At 43.1% G+C, this 21,463-nt stretch overlaps 1 long non-coding RNA gene across 1 annotated transcript in view; it reads right to left on the reverse strand.

Moving 5' to 3' along the window:
* LOC126146059 (uncharacterized) overlaps positions 1–21,463 on the reverse strand; it is a 187,067-nt gene that overhangs the window by 129,377 nt on the left and 36,227 nt on the right. Inside the window, exon 2 of the long non-coding RNA XR_007529767.1 lies at positions 6,464–6,563. This is a non-coding gene — a long non-coding RNA (uncharacterized LOC126146059). The remainder of the gene's footprint in view (positions 1–6,463; positions 6,564–21,463) is intronic.

Here is a 21,463-nt window from a genome sequence, read left to right on the forward strand (position 1 = left end):
GAGTGACCACCATCAAACGTTCATTTCTGAGGAAGAGGATGTGGAACAAAAATGGAAAAAATTCAGAAACATCGTCCAGTACGCCTTAGATAAGTTCGTACCGACTAAGGTCCAAAGCGAGGGGAAAGATCCACCGTGGTATAACAATCATGTACGAAAGGTACTACGGAAACAAAGAAAGCTTCATCATAGGTTTAAGAGTAGTCGAATCATAGCTGATAAGGAAAAGCTGAACGAAGCGAAAAAGAGCGTAAAGAGAGCAATGAGAGAAGCATTCAACGAATTCGAACATAAAACATTGGCAAACAATCTAAACAAGAACCCTAAAAAGTTTTGGTCATATGTAAAATCGGTAAGCGGATCTAAATCCCCTATTCAGTCACTCGTTGACCACGATGGCACCGAAACAGAGGACGACCGAAGAAAGGCAGAAATACTGAATTCAGTGTTCCGAAACTGTTTCACTGCGGAAAATCGTAACACGGTCCCTGACTTCAGCCGTCGCACGGACGCCAAAATGGAAAATATTGAAATAAACGATATCGGAATTGAAAAACAACTGCTATCACTTAGTAGCGGAAAAGCATCCGGACCAGACGAGATACCCTTAAGATTCTACAGTGATTATGCTAAAGAACTTGCCCCCTTTCTATCAGCAATTTATCGTAGATCGCTGGAAGAACGTAAAGTACCTAGCGACTGGAAGAAAGCGCAGGTCGTTCCCATTTTCAAGAAGGGTCATAAATCAGATGCGAATAATTATAGGCCTATTTCGCTTACGTCAATCTGTTGTAGAATAATGGAACATGTTTTGTGTTCTCGTATTATGACGTTCTTAGATAATACAAATCTCCTTCATCATAACCAACATGGATTCCGCAAACAGAGATCATGTGAAACTCAGCTCTCCCTATTTGCCCAAGAAATTCACAGTGCCGTAGACACTGGCGAGCAGATTGATGCCGTATTCCTGGACTTCAGGAAGGCATTTGATACGGTTCCGCACTTACGTTTAATGAAAAAAATACGAGCTTACGGAATATCGGACCAGGTTTGTGATTGGATTCAGGATTTCCTAGAAGAAAGAACTCAACATGTCATTCTTAACGGTTCAAAATCTGCAGATGTAGAGGTAATTTCGGGAGTACCGCAAGGAAGCGTGATAGGCCCTTTATTGTTTACAATATACATAAATGACTTAGTTGACAACATCGGTAGCTCCGTGAGGCTATTTGCAGATGACACGGTTGTCTACAAGAAAGTAGCAACATCAGAAGACTCGTACGTACTCCAGGAAGACCTGCAGAGGATTAATGCATGGTGCGACAGCTGGCAGCTTTCCCTAAACGTAGATAAATGTAATATAATGCGCATACATAGGGGCAGAAATCCATTCCAGTACGATTATGCCATAGGTGGTAAATCATTGGAAGCGGTAACGACCGTAAAATACTTAGGAGTTACTATCCGGAGCGATCTGAAGTGGAATGATCACATAAAACAAATAGTGGGAAAAGCAGGCGCCAGGTTGAGATTAATAGGAAGAATTCTAAGAAAATGTGACTCATCGACGAAAGAAGTAGCTTACTAAACGCTTGTTCGTCCGATTCTTGAGTATTGCTCATCAGTATGGGACCCTTACCAGGTTGGATTAATAGAAGAGATAGACATGATCCAGCGAAAAGCAGCGCGATTCGTCATGGGGACATTTAGTCAGCGCGAGAGCGTTACGGAGATGCTGAACAAGCTCCAGTGGCGGACACTTCAAGAAAGGCGTTACGCAATACGGAGAGGTTTATTATCGAAATTACGAGAGAGCACATTCCGGGAAGAGATGGGCAACATATTACTACCGCCCACATATATCTCGCGTAATGATCACAACGAAAAGATCCGAGAAATTAGAGCAAATACGGAGACTTACAAGCAGTCGTTCTTCCCACGCACAATTCGTGAATGGAACAGGGAAGGGGGGATCAGATAGTGGTACAATAAGTACCCTCCGCCACACACCGTAAGGTGGCTCGCGGAGTATAGATGTAGATGTAGATGTAGATGATGATAACGGAGACACTATAAACCATATTTCTTCGTGCTACATCGCTGTATAAAGTAAATTTATGTCTCCCGCCGGGTTTTACTTGCGTATTTTACGCGCACAAGTAGGGTAATTTGGAGCCTCTGTTCCTTGGAAATCAATAAAAATCTCTAAAAAATTTGCTGTTTGGTCGAGATAAGGATCTTGGGAATAATCATAGCCGCGTGGGTTAGCCGCGCGGTGTTAGGCGCCTTGCCACTGTTCGCGCGGCTCCGCCCCCCCCCCCCCCTCTCCCCCTCCTCGGAGGTTCGAGTCCTCCCTCGGGCATGGTTGTGTGTGTGTGTGAGTGTGTGTGTGTGTGTGTGTGTGTGTGTGTGTGTGTGTATGTATGTATATATATGTGTGTGTGTGTTGTTCTTAGCTAAGTTAGTTTAAGTTAGATTAAGTAGTGTGTAAGCCTAGGGACAAATGACCTCAGCAGTTTGGTCCCATAGGAATTTACCACAAATTTTCAATTTCCATTAATCATAAAAATTACAGCCATTTTCTGTGCATAGTATTCTTGGAATCCGCGGCTCGGTTTTGATACCAAGCCACTATGTTTTTCCGCTGCATCTCTATGAAGGATGAATATTCCTGAAAATGGGAAGAAGACATTTCTACATAAATGCCTAGAGAATATGCCGTTGAGATTTGAGAAATTTGCTCAGGTTATTTATTTAGCCTCGCACCGGATTTTGCGACTACAAGTAGGGTAAATTTGAGTCTCTGTATATCAGAACCGGCTAAAGATATCAAGGAAACTTTCATGTTTGTTCGAAATCGGGGTCTTAGAAATATATCGTAAAAATTTCAGTCATTTTTTTGGAATCCGTGGCTCTGTTTTGATATCCAAAAAAAAGGTCTTTCTGGTGTCGTCAGGAACCGCCCATGAACTCCAATGGTGCCTCTGTAAGTCCTCAAGGCGCACCGTAGACCACACTAATGTTAAAAGGACCAACCGAATTGCTCTATTTGCCTAAGCAGGGGGAAATGTCTAGCATTCAAACGTTGCCCCTGTGATGGAGGGTAGGTACAGTATGACGATACTTCTCTTGGGTATACAAATGGTTGCTATCCCAACAGTTATTCAAAATGCTTTACCTTACATTTCTATCACCAATAGAACCCGAGGTATGTGCTCCGGAAGAATTCTGTTTTTATGCGCGGCGTTTTGGAACGATTTATTCAGTCAGTAAAAATAATTTTCATTTGCTCAAGGGATACGTGCAGTACCTAAGTTGCACATGGTTCAGTAGTAAGAGAGTTTGTGATGATTAGTGGTGGATGATTGTGGGAAATGAAGTGATTATGACAGTGTACGAGCTGTGGAATGGAATCGCTAAGCTACAAGACCCAAAAACTGGCAGCTCGGTGCGGCGATGACACCGACGAACCATACAACCACTATTACTTCATTGGCGCTGCATGCGACTCCAGAAAAATTCCATCGAATACTTTCTCGGTAATTTCAGGCTATTGAGTTGATTGTACGTGGAGCCGTCAGCATCATTACAAGAAGACGAATAGGTGCTCCGTCGAAATGTGAAATTTCTACGACACAATCCGAAACAACGCCAGAGAAGCTCGACAGTAGGGAAAGAAACAGCTCAAAATCCGAGTATCATTTCTTAGAAAATATTCCAGAGTTCCGAAACTGATGTAAGTAAGAACGAAACAGAAATACGTGTTAACAGTTAATAAATTATTACTCTCACACCCGAGAAATCTTGTGCGATTTGACAATATTTTCACTGAAGTCGGAATAGGACTTTGTAAACGGCAGAACAACGTCCTGTCACGTATTTCAGACACAGAAGGCTAGAACGACCTCAGTGGATAGCTACGGCTGTTTGTATACGCTACATAATTCGCCGATGGCTCCCAATTGGTCGGAGAAAAAAGATAAAACGAATATACTGTGCAGTTGAGCTGAACAGACTAGCCCGTGGCAAGTACACTTTGATCTGTACGGCATTTGAGTGCTTGCGGTAAAAATTGTTTGGAATCCTGTTGTATTTGTGCTATTGATTCCCTGTCACTGCCTTTGGGAAGAGCAAAGTCTGTCACTTGGCTTTCTCAGGTTGATCGTGGCTGAATCAGGTTGTGACATGTCGCTGTTCTGAAAATAACAGACGCACAAAAACGCCAAGTCTGTAACAATACGACCTTACACGATGTGCTTGAAATCTTCAAATGCAACCGCCAGCCACGCAATTTTGTTACTGAACGCACAGTCCGTGCCTATGCGAGACTATAGGACGTTTTTTGACTTGACGGGCGAAAGAGTGTAACATGTATATTCTCAAAAATATGAGAGAGAAGTTCACGAACTTCGCACCAAAACTCGCAAAGAAGGTGGGAATTACGGCATTTACAGTGAACAGTTACTTACTGTGGTGGGGTGGGTGCGGTTCAGTATTCTGTGGGTATTGTTCTGTTCCATCCATGACAGTGAGTTGTAACACCGAAAACCATTGTCACTGTCACTGAATACTGCATCCGAAAGTTAATCCTTGTGATTTAGCTTGCTCGTTTGTTGCACCATAACTCGCACATACACCTCAATAGACTTGTTAGGTCTGTTTCATCTGCTTGTTACAGTTTCGGTAAAAAAAGGACCATCGATGGTAACAGAGCCGATACTAACATCACTGTATATCGTACCGTGACATGCAGCTAGCTAATATTAAAAGTCTTCTGTCACGGGTTAGCATTGCTCGCTACCTGCTTAACTCACGTCGCCACCACACGTTCTCCGTATTGTGTGTGTGTGTGTGTGTGTGTGTGTGTGTGTATGTACGTATCACTGTGCGTGTATTTGTCTGCTTGTGTGCGCGCGCGCCATGTGAAATTCATCTCTAACTGTACTCATATGGACGGAACAAATTAAAACAACTTTTGCTCGTTTCTGAAGCACACTGCATTTGTGAATTGAAATATGGTGTGCTGGCAGACTATAGTAACATATTCTGTCTTCTTTTAGATAGGGTCAGCCTGGAGACGTACAAACAGTCGTATATGTCAGTACCTGCGTAGGATGAAATATGTAGGTGGCCGTTGCCCTTTCGCCATATGTGAATAACTCAACAAAGCATAGTGGAGGTGTATTACGACTTACTAGTTTTTTCCATTCCCAGCAGTGTGCGTGTATAGCAGAACAAATGTTTATTTGTTTGTTTAAGGGACTGGACATTATGGTTGCACTGCTATTAGGTGACAGAATAAGACCACAAAACTGGCCACTCAGAGAACTAACACAATGAACATGCGAATTGTCAGAGATTTTTATACATGGGAAACAGTACGCGAATACTTTAAATGACTTTCAATGGCGTGGTAACTAAGGTAATTTAGCAATGTCCTGAGAAATTACATAAAGTCGTCTCGAATTGACAAAACAATGAATAAATACGTAAATAAAATAAAAACTATTATCGGTTGAGGATGATGGGAGATCCGTAAGTTATGGTATGCTTCGTGAGAACTAACTCTTGAACTTTTCTGTTTGAGACTGACCACTGAAAGCTGAAGATGTACCGCTGTTTTGTTATTTTTTGTTTTGTTGTGCGTTTAGTCAATGCAGATGGAGGATTAATTTATTAGTAACACAATCCGGACGATCAGTATTATTCATTTAAGTAACATAAGTGCAGTAAATTCTAATTTCACTTTATTTTACGTATTCACCATTAGGAGATACAATTCTCCATTCTATACTTCTTGTCGTTTCATTTACTTCTACATTTTTCCATCACAATTTGGTCCTTACGTGGGGAAATTAACACACAACACTGGCAGCATCAAATAAGTCTTTTTATAGTTGTTTTCTATGATTTTTATTATAGTTCTTTCAGTTGGTCGAAAGAGTTTGTCATAAAGAGAGCATTATTGACTTCATATTTTAACTTACTTAGATGATTTACCATATAGATTAACAACGTACCTCACGCAGGGAACAGTTTATCAGATAAAAAACTCATTGCATACGTGATACAAACTTAGCAGCGATCGTGACAGAGGAGCTCGTAAGGTAATGTGTAAATAGATGATAAAATCGATCCGCACTTAATGGTTACGTTGAAACGACAGAGCCGGTCGAAGTGGCAGAGCGGTTCTAGACGCTACAGTCTGGAACCGCGCGACCGAAACGGTCGCAGGTTCGAATCCTGCCTCGGGCGTGGGTGTGTGTGATGTCCTTATGTTAGTTAGGTTTAGGTAGTTCTAAGTTCTAGGGGACTGATGACCTCAGAAGTTAAGTCCCATAGTGCTAAGAGCCATTTGAACCATTTTTGAAACGACAGAATGCTTTCAAGAGTGCGTTCCTTGTGTATAAAACATACACGTGTATTAACTGAGAAGAATGAAGTACTTGTCGAAACTTACGGCTTCCTGTGTCAGCGGCCTCGGAGAAAGATGCGCCCAACAAGAGCAGTAGCAGAAGAAGACGAACGGCGCTGCAGAGGTCAGTCATTTCATGGAACACCTGGAACAGGACGAAACACACCAGTCAGAAAGTGAAGATATAACGGCTGATCATGTGCTGTGAAAATAAGAACGAGCTGCCCCCGCTGTTTCAACATTTAGCCTCCTTTTCCACAAATCCATTTTAACCGAAAAATTTTGGCCAAGAAAGGGATGCAATATAATATTAATGTAAACTCATACGCCATGTTATAACAAAGAAATCTAAAGGATAGATTACTGAAGTGACTGTCGACAGAAATTTAATTTTTGTTTTAAAGGAACGTATTCTTGGTCACGATCGGATGATGATGCACTGAATTCATTAAATATCGTAGTTACGTGACTCCAGACCAGAGTAGTCTGCAGAAAGGTTCGGATGGAAACTTCTTTAACGAATTTAACGATGTGTTTGGAGAAGCTGCCCTCAGTCACTTGATGACGACTGAAATAAGGTTAGGATCGGTAGAAAATTCGTTGGTTTTTCCGAAGAGTGTCTTTGTAGTCGCTCTCGAGTCGATGAAAACAAAAATACTTGGAACGATGGCTTCGTATAAGGTTGCTACAAAAAAGAAAGGAAGTGTTGCTACCCCTGCAGCTCCATTATACGGGCTCTCAGTGGTTAACTAGAAGGTGTGGCTGCTTTCCGTCGCACAGCTGTGTTAGCAGTTCCGTAATCTCAGAAATCGCTACCGCCGTCTGCTAAGGCAGCGAGTTACACCCCCGCACGCAGTTCTTCCGTTCACGGATGTCGATGCTGCCGTGCGACAGGATACTTCACTGTTACGGTCACTGACTATCTGTGCGGAGCAGTAGCTGCCCCTAGCGAGGATTCCGCCGACCGAGTCTTACCAGTCTTTGTCCGTCCCACGTAGCATCCATTTCGGTTGCTGCTCCGCGCCCGTGCTGTGAGAAACTGGCCACGTGCAGTGCGCCGGAGGCTGGGGTTTCGCGGCGCAGCAAGACGCCCGCACCTCGCACGCAGTCGCCGAGGATGTAATGTTTTCGCGTCGCTCTCCTGTGCAGACTATTAATTGCATTCGCATCTCGAGTGAGTGACTGATTTACATTTTGAACTGGAGGACGTTTGTGATGCTCCAGCCGCGTGCGGAGCCGTCCTTTGTGTGTTTGTAACCTCGCGTGTTGCTTAGTTCAATAAAGCAAGGAACCTTCCTACAGCTTGTTATTTATGTTATTTATTTCGATAAAGTAAGGAACATTCCTACGCGGGCCTTCTAGACTGCCGAAGAGAGAGGCGTGGGTCATTTCGAGGTCAGCACGTCGTGTGCGACAATCTGGCGCCTACTTAAACTATCAGTCTGGAGAAAGGGGCATTGTCTGCTGCAGGGGAGGAATTCTTGCGATTTTCTCTGGCGCCCATGTAGCGTGGGAGCAAAATGCCCGCCACAACGTTTCTGACGCGGGACGATCTCCGCGCGCTGGATCATATCTTGTCGCTACTGCAGGACCACCGTTAACGTCAGAACTCGTTATGGGGAATGTGCATAGTTTTGGTGACAAGTTTTCCCACCGGAGGAATACTGTAATCTTAGGAAAGAGTTCTGCGGCGCTGTTATAATCATTCCATTAGCGCCAATTGGGCGAGACGGTTGTCGATTGGAGACGATTTTTGGCGACGCAGCGATGGTATCGAGATAGGAAGGAAGGGAAGATTTTTGGCGGCAATTCGTCGGAGGTCCGCCGGAGAGGACACTTTTGGCTCATCGGCGGGCGCCAGCCATGATTCTACACCCAGCTTGGTGCAAACCCGCACTGCTTGAGGGGTCTTAGCAGTTGCGTGCCTTCGAGCAGACCCCGTATCACTCGTTGAGCAATACAATGGTGAGCATGTCTGCAACCCGTATTGTAGATAAATAATTTAGATGTGGCAAATATTGGAAACGATGTTGCATGCAGAGGGATATGATGTAATATGTGTATGTGACAGACGGAATACAGGTGTTGGGAGAAGCTTAGCTTAGGAGCTACGCAGTACAAAGATTAGATCAGTAGAGTAGGTTAACGATGCCACTTTTCAAGCTGAAGTTGATAAGGAGGATGTTTGAGGGGCGGTTTTGAGGCTAAAAGGGATACGCAACTTTGATTTTCAAGGCCTGATAGAGAACCATCATATTACAGAAAGAGTTGAAGCTGTTGAGTTGAGTAGGGTGGGCATTGGGATTGTAGCATGGGCGTCCGCAGGGGAGGGGGCCAAGGCTGTAAAATTGCCATTTTTGATACAAATTAATTATTCAGTTTCGAGACATGTCATACGACAAGAAGTTAATTCTGTAAGTGACACAATAAACTTATCATATCTCAGAGAAAACGAGTGTTTATCTATTCAGTATTTATATTTGTTACAGATAGATTACTTTGATACTTAAAACCTAGGCATTGTTATCTTCATGGTAAACTTTTTATAGTGTTAATATGATTTGGGATGTGACATATTTCTTAAGTTGACGATCTAAAGTTATTTCGTCCTACGATTAAATATGTCATGTATCCAATAAAATGATCAAAGGGATGGGAAATAAAGTAGTAACATATTTCGAAAGATATTTTTATTAGTATAACAATAATTTTAAATTTCTACTTACTGTGAAAGGCCTGAAGCAGGAGAAAAATGAATTGAAGAAACTGCACTTTTTCAACAGAAGTATCCTGTCACAAAGAGGGTTTCACTAACTTTCCTCAAAAGTAAAAACACAGAGAAAAAATTTAAGTATTCTTCTACCCTATAATCATAGCCTGCAAGAAATACGTATATTCACATTCACAAAAAAAAAGTTTGAATCATATCAAACGAAAAATTGGAAATGTGATATTAAAACTGATCCTCTTTGAATACAAATAACAACAATCGCCAAGGCTGATTCCCAAAACTGTCAATGACTAACTTAGGAAAAACAGGTTTTTCAGTCACTTTTCTTCTAACACTTAACATACACGAGCCACATAACCTGTTTCTATTCATTGTAGGAAGAACCCATATTTTTACTGCTCGTAGAGTACTGAACGACCGTTAAATTGTATATTTAATAGAGCCTTTCTTATAACAGGGAAAAGTTCTGTATGTTTATCAAAAGTGTCAGTGTCTGATAGATTTTTAGGTATTTGTGCTCCCATTGACCAAAAATCATACCACAGCTATGCTTCTGATAATACGTTATCTGCATTATAATACATTTTAATATTTATTGCTATCTTGTCAAATTCTTTTTTGCACACATTTATCATTTCCTGAGGATGTAATTAGAATAAACTAAATGTTTCTGTACCCTTCTGAGAGAAATTTTCAGGCTGGTTCACAATTATTATAAAATTGACTGCAGATGTTGGATTATTTTTATGTTTTTGTGTCAATCGAACAGTGTACAAATATCGATTTTTGGCTCTAATTTCTAGTTTTTACTTGCTCACCACATTCCATTCGTGCCATTACAGAAGAGCCGTCATAAACTTGGCCAAATAAATTTTCCATTTTCAGTTTAAAGTTAGAACAATCCTTCAAATTGGGTATACCATCTGCACTAGGATTTAAGATATGTACAAGTACCAAAAATATTTCTCTGATAATTGTTTGTTCATTAACGTGTTCAGATTGTCCTAAACGTAGAAATAATTGCTTTACTTCTGCAATCTCAGTTGTTGCATCAGCTAAAATTGAGAATGTAACATTAGAATTAACAGCATCCACTATGTCATCACGAATAACATTTCTACAAATGTCAACGATTTTATTGTGGAATCGTACAGAGCAGTAGTTGGCGTTTTTGCTGCTTAGTTACGAGTGGTTTCTTCAAACATCATCTTCTGTCTCAGCTCTGAACCCTAATAAATTCTGGAAATTTCTGGTTGTAATTAATTTATCTCGAAGGGCACTGTCATTTGTTCTGCATATTCTTCAATGGTGATAGCAGCAGCATTATTTACTAATATATTTACTGGAAGTTGTTTCTTCGCTTACTGATATTAAGTTGTTGGCTTCAGTAATAGTAAATTTGTGCCGCTGAGAATTTGCATAACTTCCTGCTGCTTCATGAAAATCTTTATATTTAACAAATTCAGTGACAATAAAGCCTCTTTACAAACTCCATTCACTTTTCGCCAAAACAACACACGAAATTTGCAAAAGGCTCCTTTCAAGTGTGCTGAGTATGTAAGCCAAGGTTTATACTGAAATAACTAAGCACAGCGAAAACGCTATTGATGCAGAAATCTTCAGTTTTAAAGCTATAGTTTCTGATGGAGTCCAGCAGTTCCTCAGCACTTCATTTTTTTCGACAGACATTGTATTGTCATTAAAGCACACACCAGTGTCAAAACTTTGTTCTACTCTTGACACAGACGCGCCATATGTCGAAGCGAGTGATTCTTTTGTTACTTCTTTTCCAGAAATTTCCGGTGACATTGCAGTGTCATATTTCTCTTGCTCAGCGTCACTGCTGGCTGAATTTGTCTCAGTTTTACGTTTTTTTATAACTTCTAATGTTAATTATTTCGGTAGAGGAGGAGAAAAAATTCAGTATAGAATGCAATATATTACTTGACAAAGCCTAATGTTACCCTAGCCAGTGGCGGAAATGCATTCATGTTAAAAGACACAACTGTGTCCAGCATGGCCAATGAATAGTTTACTTGTTGTTTATGCGATTCCAATGCAAGACAGTTTACCAATTTGCAGGAATACTTGGGTATAGGTCTCTGTATTCGGATTGCTGAATATGAAAATGGAGCCGATTTCGCTCATGCAAGACTTAGCTTTGCCAAGTTGTAAAGTATCGACTACATTAAAAAAATAGCCGCTGTGGTTTGCAAATCGTAGGAGGTAAAGTACAATTTACATTACTGGTATATCTTACCCGGCATCTTCTGCCTACGTCAGAACCACCCTTAAGGCTCACTACTGACAATATTCACGCAAATGATTAAGCAACACTAAGAATCGAACTGTTGCCCCGCAGCTGTGCCCTTATGTTGGGTATTTTAACATAAGAATCCTGCCGTCCTTACGCATCCTCAACTTAAAAGAAAATTACTAAACTGATAAATGACCAGGAAGGAAAAGCTACTTCCTCAGACAGTTTATTATAATATATAACATGTGAATACACAGGAATAGAACATCGAAAATGAATAACAAACACGAAACAAATTTACGGTTACGGATGATACTGACAGTTGGCAAAGTTGTTAAAGGACAATGGGGTGGTCAAGTTAAGTCGACGCGTCCCACACAATAACCGCAACCATCGCTATCTCACTGATAGAGATTGTGAACCTGATAGAGATTGTGAACCTATTGCTGAATGTTCAATACGACACAGATTAGCTGAAATATAAGTGCTGCAGATCAGATGGACTAGCAACAGTGAAGACTAAGCTGCTCAAAGAAAACATCGCGCTCTACGGTTAGAGCTGGCTGTTTTAGCTTTGTAAATATAGTTTTTATATTTATTTTATTTGTAAATTAATGGCTGAAGAGCGACCATCTATGAGGAATGTAAATAACAAGTAAAATAATTATGAAATACTCAATTTCACTAGATCGGAGCGACGCTGCTTAGTTTCTAGTAGCTCGCTGTGTCAGTTGCTACCGTCTGGACTCCAGTCTTTCGGTTGTGCTCATAGATAGAGCAGTTGCTCATTGTATGAAGCAGATTAGCAACTATGTTTGGATTTTGTCACGACGAACTGGCTACTCTCATCGACTTTGTATCGTGTGTATTCTTTGCCTTGTGTCAATTTGCTTCGAAACTTTTTAACAGGTAAAGAGTTCTTCCCCTGTTCTATATAAGTGATAATTTATTCATACTACAGCATCTAAATTGTTATTCATTGGCAAAACTATGAATAGTTCAGTAATTAATTATCACTCTTGTACATAGAGGGGTGGATACGACGCCAGAAATGCACGCTTGAACACAAATGCAACGCTAGCCAAGCCTACAGGTCGCGCTGTTGTATTTGACCACTAGTGGCACCTGTGCATTGTACTCAATATGTTGCAAGCGTCTATCGTGGCCGGAACAATGTTCTGTGTCATCGTGATTATTTTATGTCGAAGCTAAGTAATTCGAACGTGGGCGGACTGTTGGTGCCTGTATGGTGGATGCTTTCGAATCCGAGATAGCCGAATTGTTTTGTGCTTCAAGAGGCACCTCTTTATCGATTTTTTTTCACCACGTGTAGGGAAAGCATAAATAAATCATCCGCCAAATCACATCGCGGACGAAAACATATGTTTAGTGGTCGTGATAGGAGGTCATTGAAGAGGATTGTGAAAAGAAAAGTGGACGACAGCTGCAGAAGTCACTGCAGAACGGATTCTTGCACTCGCGAACCCTGTCAATGTCAAAACAACATGGATGTAGCTCCAAAGCAAGGAATTCCAGGGCGAGTTGGAATTCCAAAAGCATTCATCAGTGATGCAAATTCTCATAACAGGAAGACGTGGTGCCGGAGCAATGGAAGAAAGTCATTTGGTCGGATGAGTCTTTTTTCACACTCTCTCCAAGCTCTGACCGAGCATACGTCCGAAGAGTGAAATGTGATGATCTGGGCAGAGATATTGTGGTATTCCATGGACTCCATGGTTACTCTGCAACGTCACATTGTTGGAAAGAATTATGTGACCATTTTGGCTGATAAGAGATATCAAATGGTACAATGTTTGTTCCCCAGTGGTGGTATTGTGTTCTAAGAGGACAGGGACCCCTGTTCATACAGCTCGCATCGTCTAGGACTGCTTTGTGAGCGCGAGGATGAACTGTCGCATCTGCTCTGACCACAGCACCCGCCAGATATGAATATTATTGAGCTTTTGTGGCCTATTTTGGTAAGAAGGGTATGTGAGCGCAATCCACTGCCATTACCGTTACCTGATCTTGTCACTAGTTCGCAGGAAGAATGGTATAAGATTCCCTTGCAAACCATGTACAACCCCGAGACGCCTGGGAGCTGCTTTGAATGCCACCGGTTTTTCTACGCCGTATTAGGTATAGTAGTGCGTTTGTGGCGTTTCTGTATATTTGTACACCTACTTGTAACTGCTCATTGCTAAGACACTAGTCATAGTAAAGATCAATGATTTTTATACTCTCGACACAGAAATTTGTCACCTATAATGGAAGTAACTTAAGACAGTTCATTTTGCCGTTGTTGTGAATACTTGGCATAATACTTGTGGCATAATAACTTTTGCTGTTACTGGAACAACAGCATCGGGAAATTGCTGACTCACTTTTGATGGTGGCCGTTGCCTGCTTCGTCAGCTTTCTTAATTGAACTTCCGAACTCAGCGATGCAGCATCATTGCTATGACTCCATAAACGTCATGTATATGACGGTGAATATAAGTTGCTAGCGTGTTCCACGTGTTCAGTGAGTCGCTCACTGACCGTCTCATAAAAGGGGATTTTTCGATTGTGCTGATCTCAATAAAAACCCATCTCAGCTGATTACAGTTTGTAAATAGATGATAATGGAGTATGTTACAAAAGAAAATAAAATTCTTTGCCCGAGGCACGTGAAAACTGATAACCGCAGCTGCAATATAATAAGGATTATTCAATGGAACGTACCACCCGGATTGAGATCACGACAGAATATTAGCAAAGTTTCTATGAGAGAAGATAATGGGACGAAGACCTGTTGTAGTTTTGCTGAATTTGCATCCACCGTTTTCCAGGAATATTTAGAGAAATACACGTGTATGTGGGTACAGCTATTACCTACATTAGTTAAAAGTAATAGAATGTCTTTCAACACCTCTTTATCAATCAAATTGAAACGTACCCTTAAAAAAATTAATGAATGACTGTGCTGATAAAACCCTACGTTATTAGATTTTCAAACAGCTGAGCAAAACTGAACGTACTCAGACATTCACTAAAGTGACACACAATATTTTTAGCGCAACGCAATCTGACTTTCAATAATCCCTACAAGAGAATGGCCCTGACTAAATTAACCTATACGTTTCACAAATCACTTACCTCACAAAAATCGTCGTTACTCGCACTACTGCAATACAGCGAGCGCCACTACTGCCAGCTAAATAAAAGATTCGAACTACTGAAGGCACTGATAGGCATAGTTAGCAAAAGAAAGTTTTTGATAGAGAACAAACAATGTATTTACCTTAATAGTGTTCAAAAGTCATTATATATATATATAATACTGGATGTCATGAACTTATATATATATATATATATATATATATATATATATATATATATATATATACTCCTGGAAATGGAAAAGAACACATTGACACCGGTGTGTCAGACCCACCATACTTGCTCCGGACATTGCGAGAGGGCTGTACAAGCAATGATCACACGCACGGCACAGCGGACACACCAGGAACCGCGGTGTTGGCCGTCGAATGGCGCTAGCTGCGCAGCATTTGTGCGCCGCCGCCGTCACTGTCAGCCAGTTTGCCGTGGCATACGGAGCTCCATCGCAGTCTTTAACACTGATAGCATGCCGCGACAGCGTGGACGTGAACCGTATGTGCAGTTGACGGACTTTGAGCGAGGGCGTATAGTGGGCATGCGGAGGTCGCCACTTCCCAGCAAATTAGGGACACTGTTGCTCCTGGGGTATCGGCGAGGACCATTCGCAACCGTCTCCATGAAGCTGGGCTACGGTCCCGCACACCGTTAGGCCGTCTTCCGCTCACGCCCCAACATCGTGCAGCCCGCCTCCAGTGGTGTCGCGACAGGCGTGAATGGAGGGACGAATGGAGACGTGTCGTCTTCAGCGATGAGAGTCGCTTCTGCCTTGGTGCCAATGATGGTCGTATGCGTGTTTGGCGCCGTGCAGGTGAGCGCCACAATCAGGACTGCATACGACCGAGGCACACAGGGCCAACACCCGGCATCATGGTGTGGGGAGCGATCTCCTACACTGGCCGTACACCACTGGTGATCGTCGAGGGGACACTGAATAGTGCACGGTACATCCAAACCGTCATCGAACCCATCGTTCTACCATTCCTAGACCGGCAAGGGAACTTGCTGTTCCAACAGGACAATGCACGTCCGCATGTATCCCGTGCCACCCAACGTGCTCTAGAAGGTGTAAGTCAATTACCCTGGCCAGCAAGATCTCCGGATCTGTCCCCCATTGAGCATGTTTGGGACTGGATGAAGCGTCGTCTCACGCGGTCTGCACGTCCAGCACGAACGCTGGTCCAACTGAGGCGCCAGGTGGAAATGGCATGGCAAGCCGTTCCACAGGACTACATCCAGCATCTCTACGATCGTCTCCATGGGAGAATAGCAGCCTGCATTGCTGCGAAAGGTGGATATACACTGTACTAGTGCCGACATTGTGCATGCTCTGTTGCCTGTGTCTATGTGCCTGTGGTTCTGTCAGTGTGATCATGTGATGTATCTGACCCCAGGAATGTGTCAATAAAGTTTCCCCTTCCTGGGACAATGAATTCACGGTGTTCTTATTTCAATTTCCAGGAATATATATATATATATATATATATATATATATATATATATATATATATATATAAGTTCATGACATCCATGACAAATTTACTGTCTCTGTCCAGATCATCCGCTCTCAAAACTCTGCCATCTCTTTCCCCACATCCACCACTGCTGGCGGCTCACCTCCAACTGCGCAACGCTATGCGCTGTTAACAGCCAACTCCCCAACACTACAATGGCCAACAACAACGCAAACCAGCCACAGACTGCACGCAGCACAGCCAGTGATTTTCATACAGAGCGCTACGTGGCGGTGGCGTTACCGATATAAGAACCTAAACAGCCTACTTACAAAATAGTTTATGCTTTCACTACTTGTTTTAAGAGATGACCCATCCTCAGAACGCAAATATTTATTAATATGCTTAATCAACAACTTAAGAGTTTCATTTGTCTGCTTGAGCCACTGACAGATAGCGCGAGACAATATCCCTCCACACAAACCAGTATCCTCCCACACTTTAAAGAATGGAACTGTCATGTATAAAACAGTTTCAAACGTCTGATTGCTTTCCAAATAAGTTAATGTATTTGACATGAAGCACTTAAAATTTTTATGATTGTAGACACTGTAAATTTCCACGCATCGTAATGCTCCGACCGGCCGCTGTGTCATCCTCAGCCCACAGGCGTCACCGGATGCGGATATGGAGGGTCATGTGGTCAGCACACCACTCCCCCGACCTGATGTCAGTTTCCGAGACCAGAGCCGCCACTTCTCAATCAAACAGTTCCTCAGTTTGCCTCACAAGGGCTGAGTGCACCCCGCTTGCCGACAGCGCTCAGCAGACCGAATGTTCACCCATCCAAGTGATAGCCCAGCCTGACAGCACTCAACTTCGGTGATCTGACGGGAACCAGTGTTACCACTCCGGCAAGGCCGTTGTCTTGAATGAGAACTAAGCATTTTAAATTATTAAATTCGTTCAGTAATTGCATCAAATACTGTAAACATTTTTTTTGCCCATTAGATACGCAACCTGCAGCCGAAAGAAGATGGCCGGGTAAGCGTTTTAGCCGTTTACTCATATAGATGCGCACACATCTGCGTCGTATGTAAATGATTGTAGATTACTCATTTTCCTCAGAGTTCAGTGTCCACTGACATGAGATTGATCGGAAATCGAGTACGTGGCCGTAATCAACGCTCATAAGTAAAGAAGTTAAACATACTTTGCGAAAACCAATCGGGGATTAGGAGAAATACGGAAAATTTAAGTTAAGTTGCCCACACTCATAACTGAGAAGCGGCAGTTCAAAAGATTAGACGAGCAGTATCAGATAAGGCACATTTTAGCCCCTGACTTGAGGTCAATGGCATAATGCGTAAATTAAACTTATTAAGGAATAGTTTTTCAGAAATGAAGTGTGTGGAAGTTAATACACTCCTGGAAATTGAAATAAGAACACCGTGAATTCATTGTCCCAGGAAGGGGAAACTTTATTGACACATTCCTGGGGTCAGATACATCACATGATCACACTGACAGAACCACAGGCACATAGACACAGGCAACAGAGCATGCACAATGTCGGCACTAGTACAGTGTATATCCACCTTTCGCAGCAATGCAGGCTGCTATTCTCCCATGGAGACGATCGTAGAGATGCTGGATGTAGTCCTGTGGAACGGCTTGCCATGCCATTTCCACCTGGCGCCTCAGTTGGACCAGCGTTCGTGCTGGACGTGCAGACCGCGTGAGACGACGCTTCATCCAGTCCCAAACATGCTCAATGGGGGACAGATCCGGAGATCTTGCTGGCCAGGGTAGTTGACTTACACCTTCTAGAGCACGTTGGGTGGCACGGGATACATGCGGACGTGCATTGTCCTGTTGGAACAGCAAGTTCCCTTGCCGGTCTAGGAATGGTAGAACGATGGGTTCGATGACGGTTTGGATGTACCGTGCACTATTCAGTGTCCCCTCGACGATCACCAGTGGTGTACGGCCAGTGTAGGAGATCGCTCCCCACACCATGATGCCGGGTGTTGGCCCTGTGTGCCTCGGTCGTATGCAGTCCTGATTGTGGCGCTCACCTGCACGGCGCCAAACACGCATACGACCATCATTGGCACCAAGGCAGAAGCGACTCTCATCGCTGAAGACGACACGTCTCCATTCGTCCATCCATTCACGCCTGTCGCGACACCACTGGAGGCGGGCTGCACGATGTTGGGGCGTGAGCGGAAGATGGCCTAACGGTGTGCGGGACCGTAGCCCAGCTTCATGGAGACGGTTGCGAATGGTCCTCGCCGATACCCCAGGAGCAACAGTGTCCCTAATTTGCTGGGAAGTGGCGGTGCGGTCCCCTACGGCACTGCGTAGGATCCTACGGTCTTGGCGTGCATCCGTGCGTCGCTGCGGTCCGGTCCCAGGTCGACGGGCACGTGCACCTTCCGCCGACCACTGGCGACAACATCGATGTACTGTGGAGACCTCACGCCCCACGTGTTGAGCAATTCGGCGGTACGTCCACCCGGCCTCCCGCATGCCCACTATACGCCCTCGCTCAAAGTCCGTCAACTGCACATACGGTTCACGTCCACGCTGTCGCGGCATGCTACCAGTGTTAAAGACTGCGATGGAGCTCCGTATGCCACGGCAAACTGGCTGACACTGACGGCGGCGGTGCACAAATGCTGCGCAGCTAGCGCCATTCGACGGCCAACACCGCGGTTCCTGGTGTGTCCGCTGTGCCGTGTGTGTGATCATTGCTTGTACAGCCCTCTCGCAGTGTCCGGAGCAAGTATGGTGGGTCTGACACACCGGTGTCAATGTGTTCTTTTTTCCATTTCCAGGAGTGTAGTTGCGCACACATCTGCGTCGTATGTAAATGATTGTAGATTACTCATTTTCCTCAGAGTTCAGTGTCCACTGACATGAGATTGATCGGAAATCGAGTACGTGGCCGTAATCAACGCTCATAAGTAAAGAAGTTAAACATACTTTGCGAAAACCAATCGGGGATTAGCAGAAATACGGAAAATTTAAGTTAAGTTGCCCACACTCATAACTGAGAAGCGGCAGTTCAAAAGATTAGACGAGCAGTATCAGATAAGGCACATTTTAGCCCCTGACTTGAGGTCAATGGCATAATGCGTAAATTAAACTTATTAAGGAATAGTTTTTCAGAAATGAAGTGTGTGGAAGTTAATATGTGGGATAGGCTATGTCTGGCATGTCGTAAGTACCTACTAAGCCAACATACTTTTCATCTCAGCGGATACCGAGGTAGAAAAATAGTTTTTGACTTTAGCACAGGAGACGACGGACAGATCTAATATGGAGTACGTTTGACGACGACATGTGGTATAAACATCCAAGATAATTATGACCTCCTGCTTAATAACCTGCTCACCCATATTGGAACGAACTACAATAGCGATTTTGCCTGGCATGGATTCATCAAGTCCTTTGTAGGTTTCAGGAGGTATGTGGTACCACATTTCTACGCTCAGGTCATGAATTCCCGCGGGCGCCGAGCTAACGCCAGATATTGCCAGAGATGAATTCCATCGGGAAGGTCAGAGGAATGTTGTGGTCAAGAGATCAACGTAAATTCTCCAGCACGCTCATCGAATCTGTATAGCTCGATTATGGCCCTGTGACGCTGTGAGTTATTCCGCGGGAAAATGTCATTGCCGTTAGGGAAGGCATTAGTACGAAGGGATGCAGGTGCTCCGCAGTAATGTTCACGCAGTCCACTGCAGTCATGGTGCCTTCGACTACAGCCGCAGGTGCCTTGGAAGCTGTGATATTCGCTATTTTTGACTTCATTAAAACAGCAAATACGAGTAGTTAATACTTTCAGCCAGAAGGCAAATACTTGTTTATAAATAATGATTAATGTATAATGAGGCGTCGCATGGTGACGGTGGAATTTTCTAAATAATGTAATTCGTCGTCTTTGGGCGGCAATATAAACAGAAAAATACGGATAGATATGCGATCCTTCACTATTTTGTTCGCTGGAGAACAAATGAAGCCTTGAGCGCTAAAGACTTATACTGTTTTTCTCGAGTAAGACGGACGCAGATTTGTGGTAGTCTGATCTAATTTTTACTAAATGTATATAAACGTGTTATGTCTAAGTTTGAGTGAAGTGTAAAGAACTGTTATAACTTACCGTGACGACGCACGAGCGACTCAAAGAAGACAATGGCTATATAAAAGAGCGCTCAATGGACATGATACGGACATAAAAAATCTACCGTCATTGTAGTATTAAGCTTAAGGTACGATATATGTTTTAGTTATAATAAATATTTGTTCTGGGAATACTGAATCATTTAGCAGTGCTCATTTCTATTATCTCCTCAGTATTATTTTCATTTTAATTATGCATTTTGCTAATATTACAGACACTAAGATCAGCAGTCCAATGTGCGTGTTACATTGATAAAAATAAAACTGTTTTATCGTCTTCTTGCATCAGCTTTAATATTGAATTTCCCTTTTGTGTGATGTTACAGTTGTTTTTGCGCCCTTAAGAACTTTCTGGTTCCTTAGGAAATTGTTTTGTCATAAAAATAACTTCACAGCCGGGTATGATCGTATCTACGATCATGAAGTAATTAGAAAGACGATAACGCAACTTCTTAATCAATAGCACGCTAGTTGTGACTGCCTCAAGCCACGCGAAACTGCAAGTAAAAACTATGCACATCTCATAATGCAATATTTTATGACAATGGTCAATCCATGATTCTTACGCCAATTGTGATTGATAAATCTCAATTTCCAACTTTCCATAGAATAACAACATCACTTTTATTTTGTAACATCACAAAGCCCAGGAAAATGTTCTCCATAGCACAAAACGGCCCCGGTCTGTCTGCGTCTCCGCGAAGGGGTGCATATTTCGAGCAGACGGTCTCGTGGATGGCTGCCTGTCAAGGCATGGCCATCTACCTGGTGTAATAAGAAACACGATTCATCCCACTAGGCGACAGGTTTCCATCAATACACAGTCCGATCCCAATGAATCCGTGCCCACAGCAATCTTAACTCACGATGTCGTTGGGTCAACACAAACACACATAGCTGTCGTATTACGGAGTCTCATATTCAGTAACGTAGGCTGAACGGTGCTCTTACAGAGCGGGCAACCCTCCGTCCTGCACTACAGTGACGAAGCGTAGGCTTCCAACACCTTGTCGCTACTCATGTTTCACAGTCCTTCAACCACTTTCCTCAAATGCATGAGCAAAGTCTCAGCTTCGCCGTTCCCCAGATGCCATGCCATAGCAATTTGCTCTTGGTGAGAGTCGCTATTGTCAGTGAATTTCCCCATTTGTGGATCGTATCGTCCCATAGAGCGATTCTTCATTCGCGAGCCCGCAACGCCACCAGGCCCACCTAGAATTAAAACAGTCAAAGTAATCAACATAACTGCAGACAAG

The sequence above is a fragment of the Schistocerca cancellata genome, chromosome 2 (genome assembly GCF_023864275.1).
Source record: "Schistocerca cancellata isolate TAMUIC-IGC-003103 chromosome 2, iqSchCanc2.1, whole genome shotgun sequence".
Lineage (NCBI taxonomy): Eukaryota > Metazoa > Arthropoda > Insecta > Orthoptera > Acrididae > Schistocerca > Schistocerca cancellata.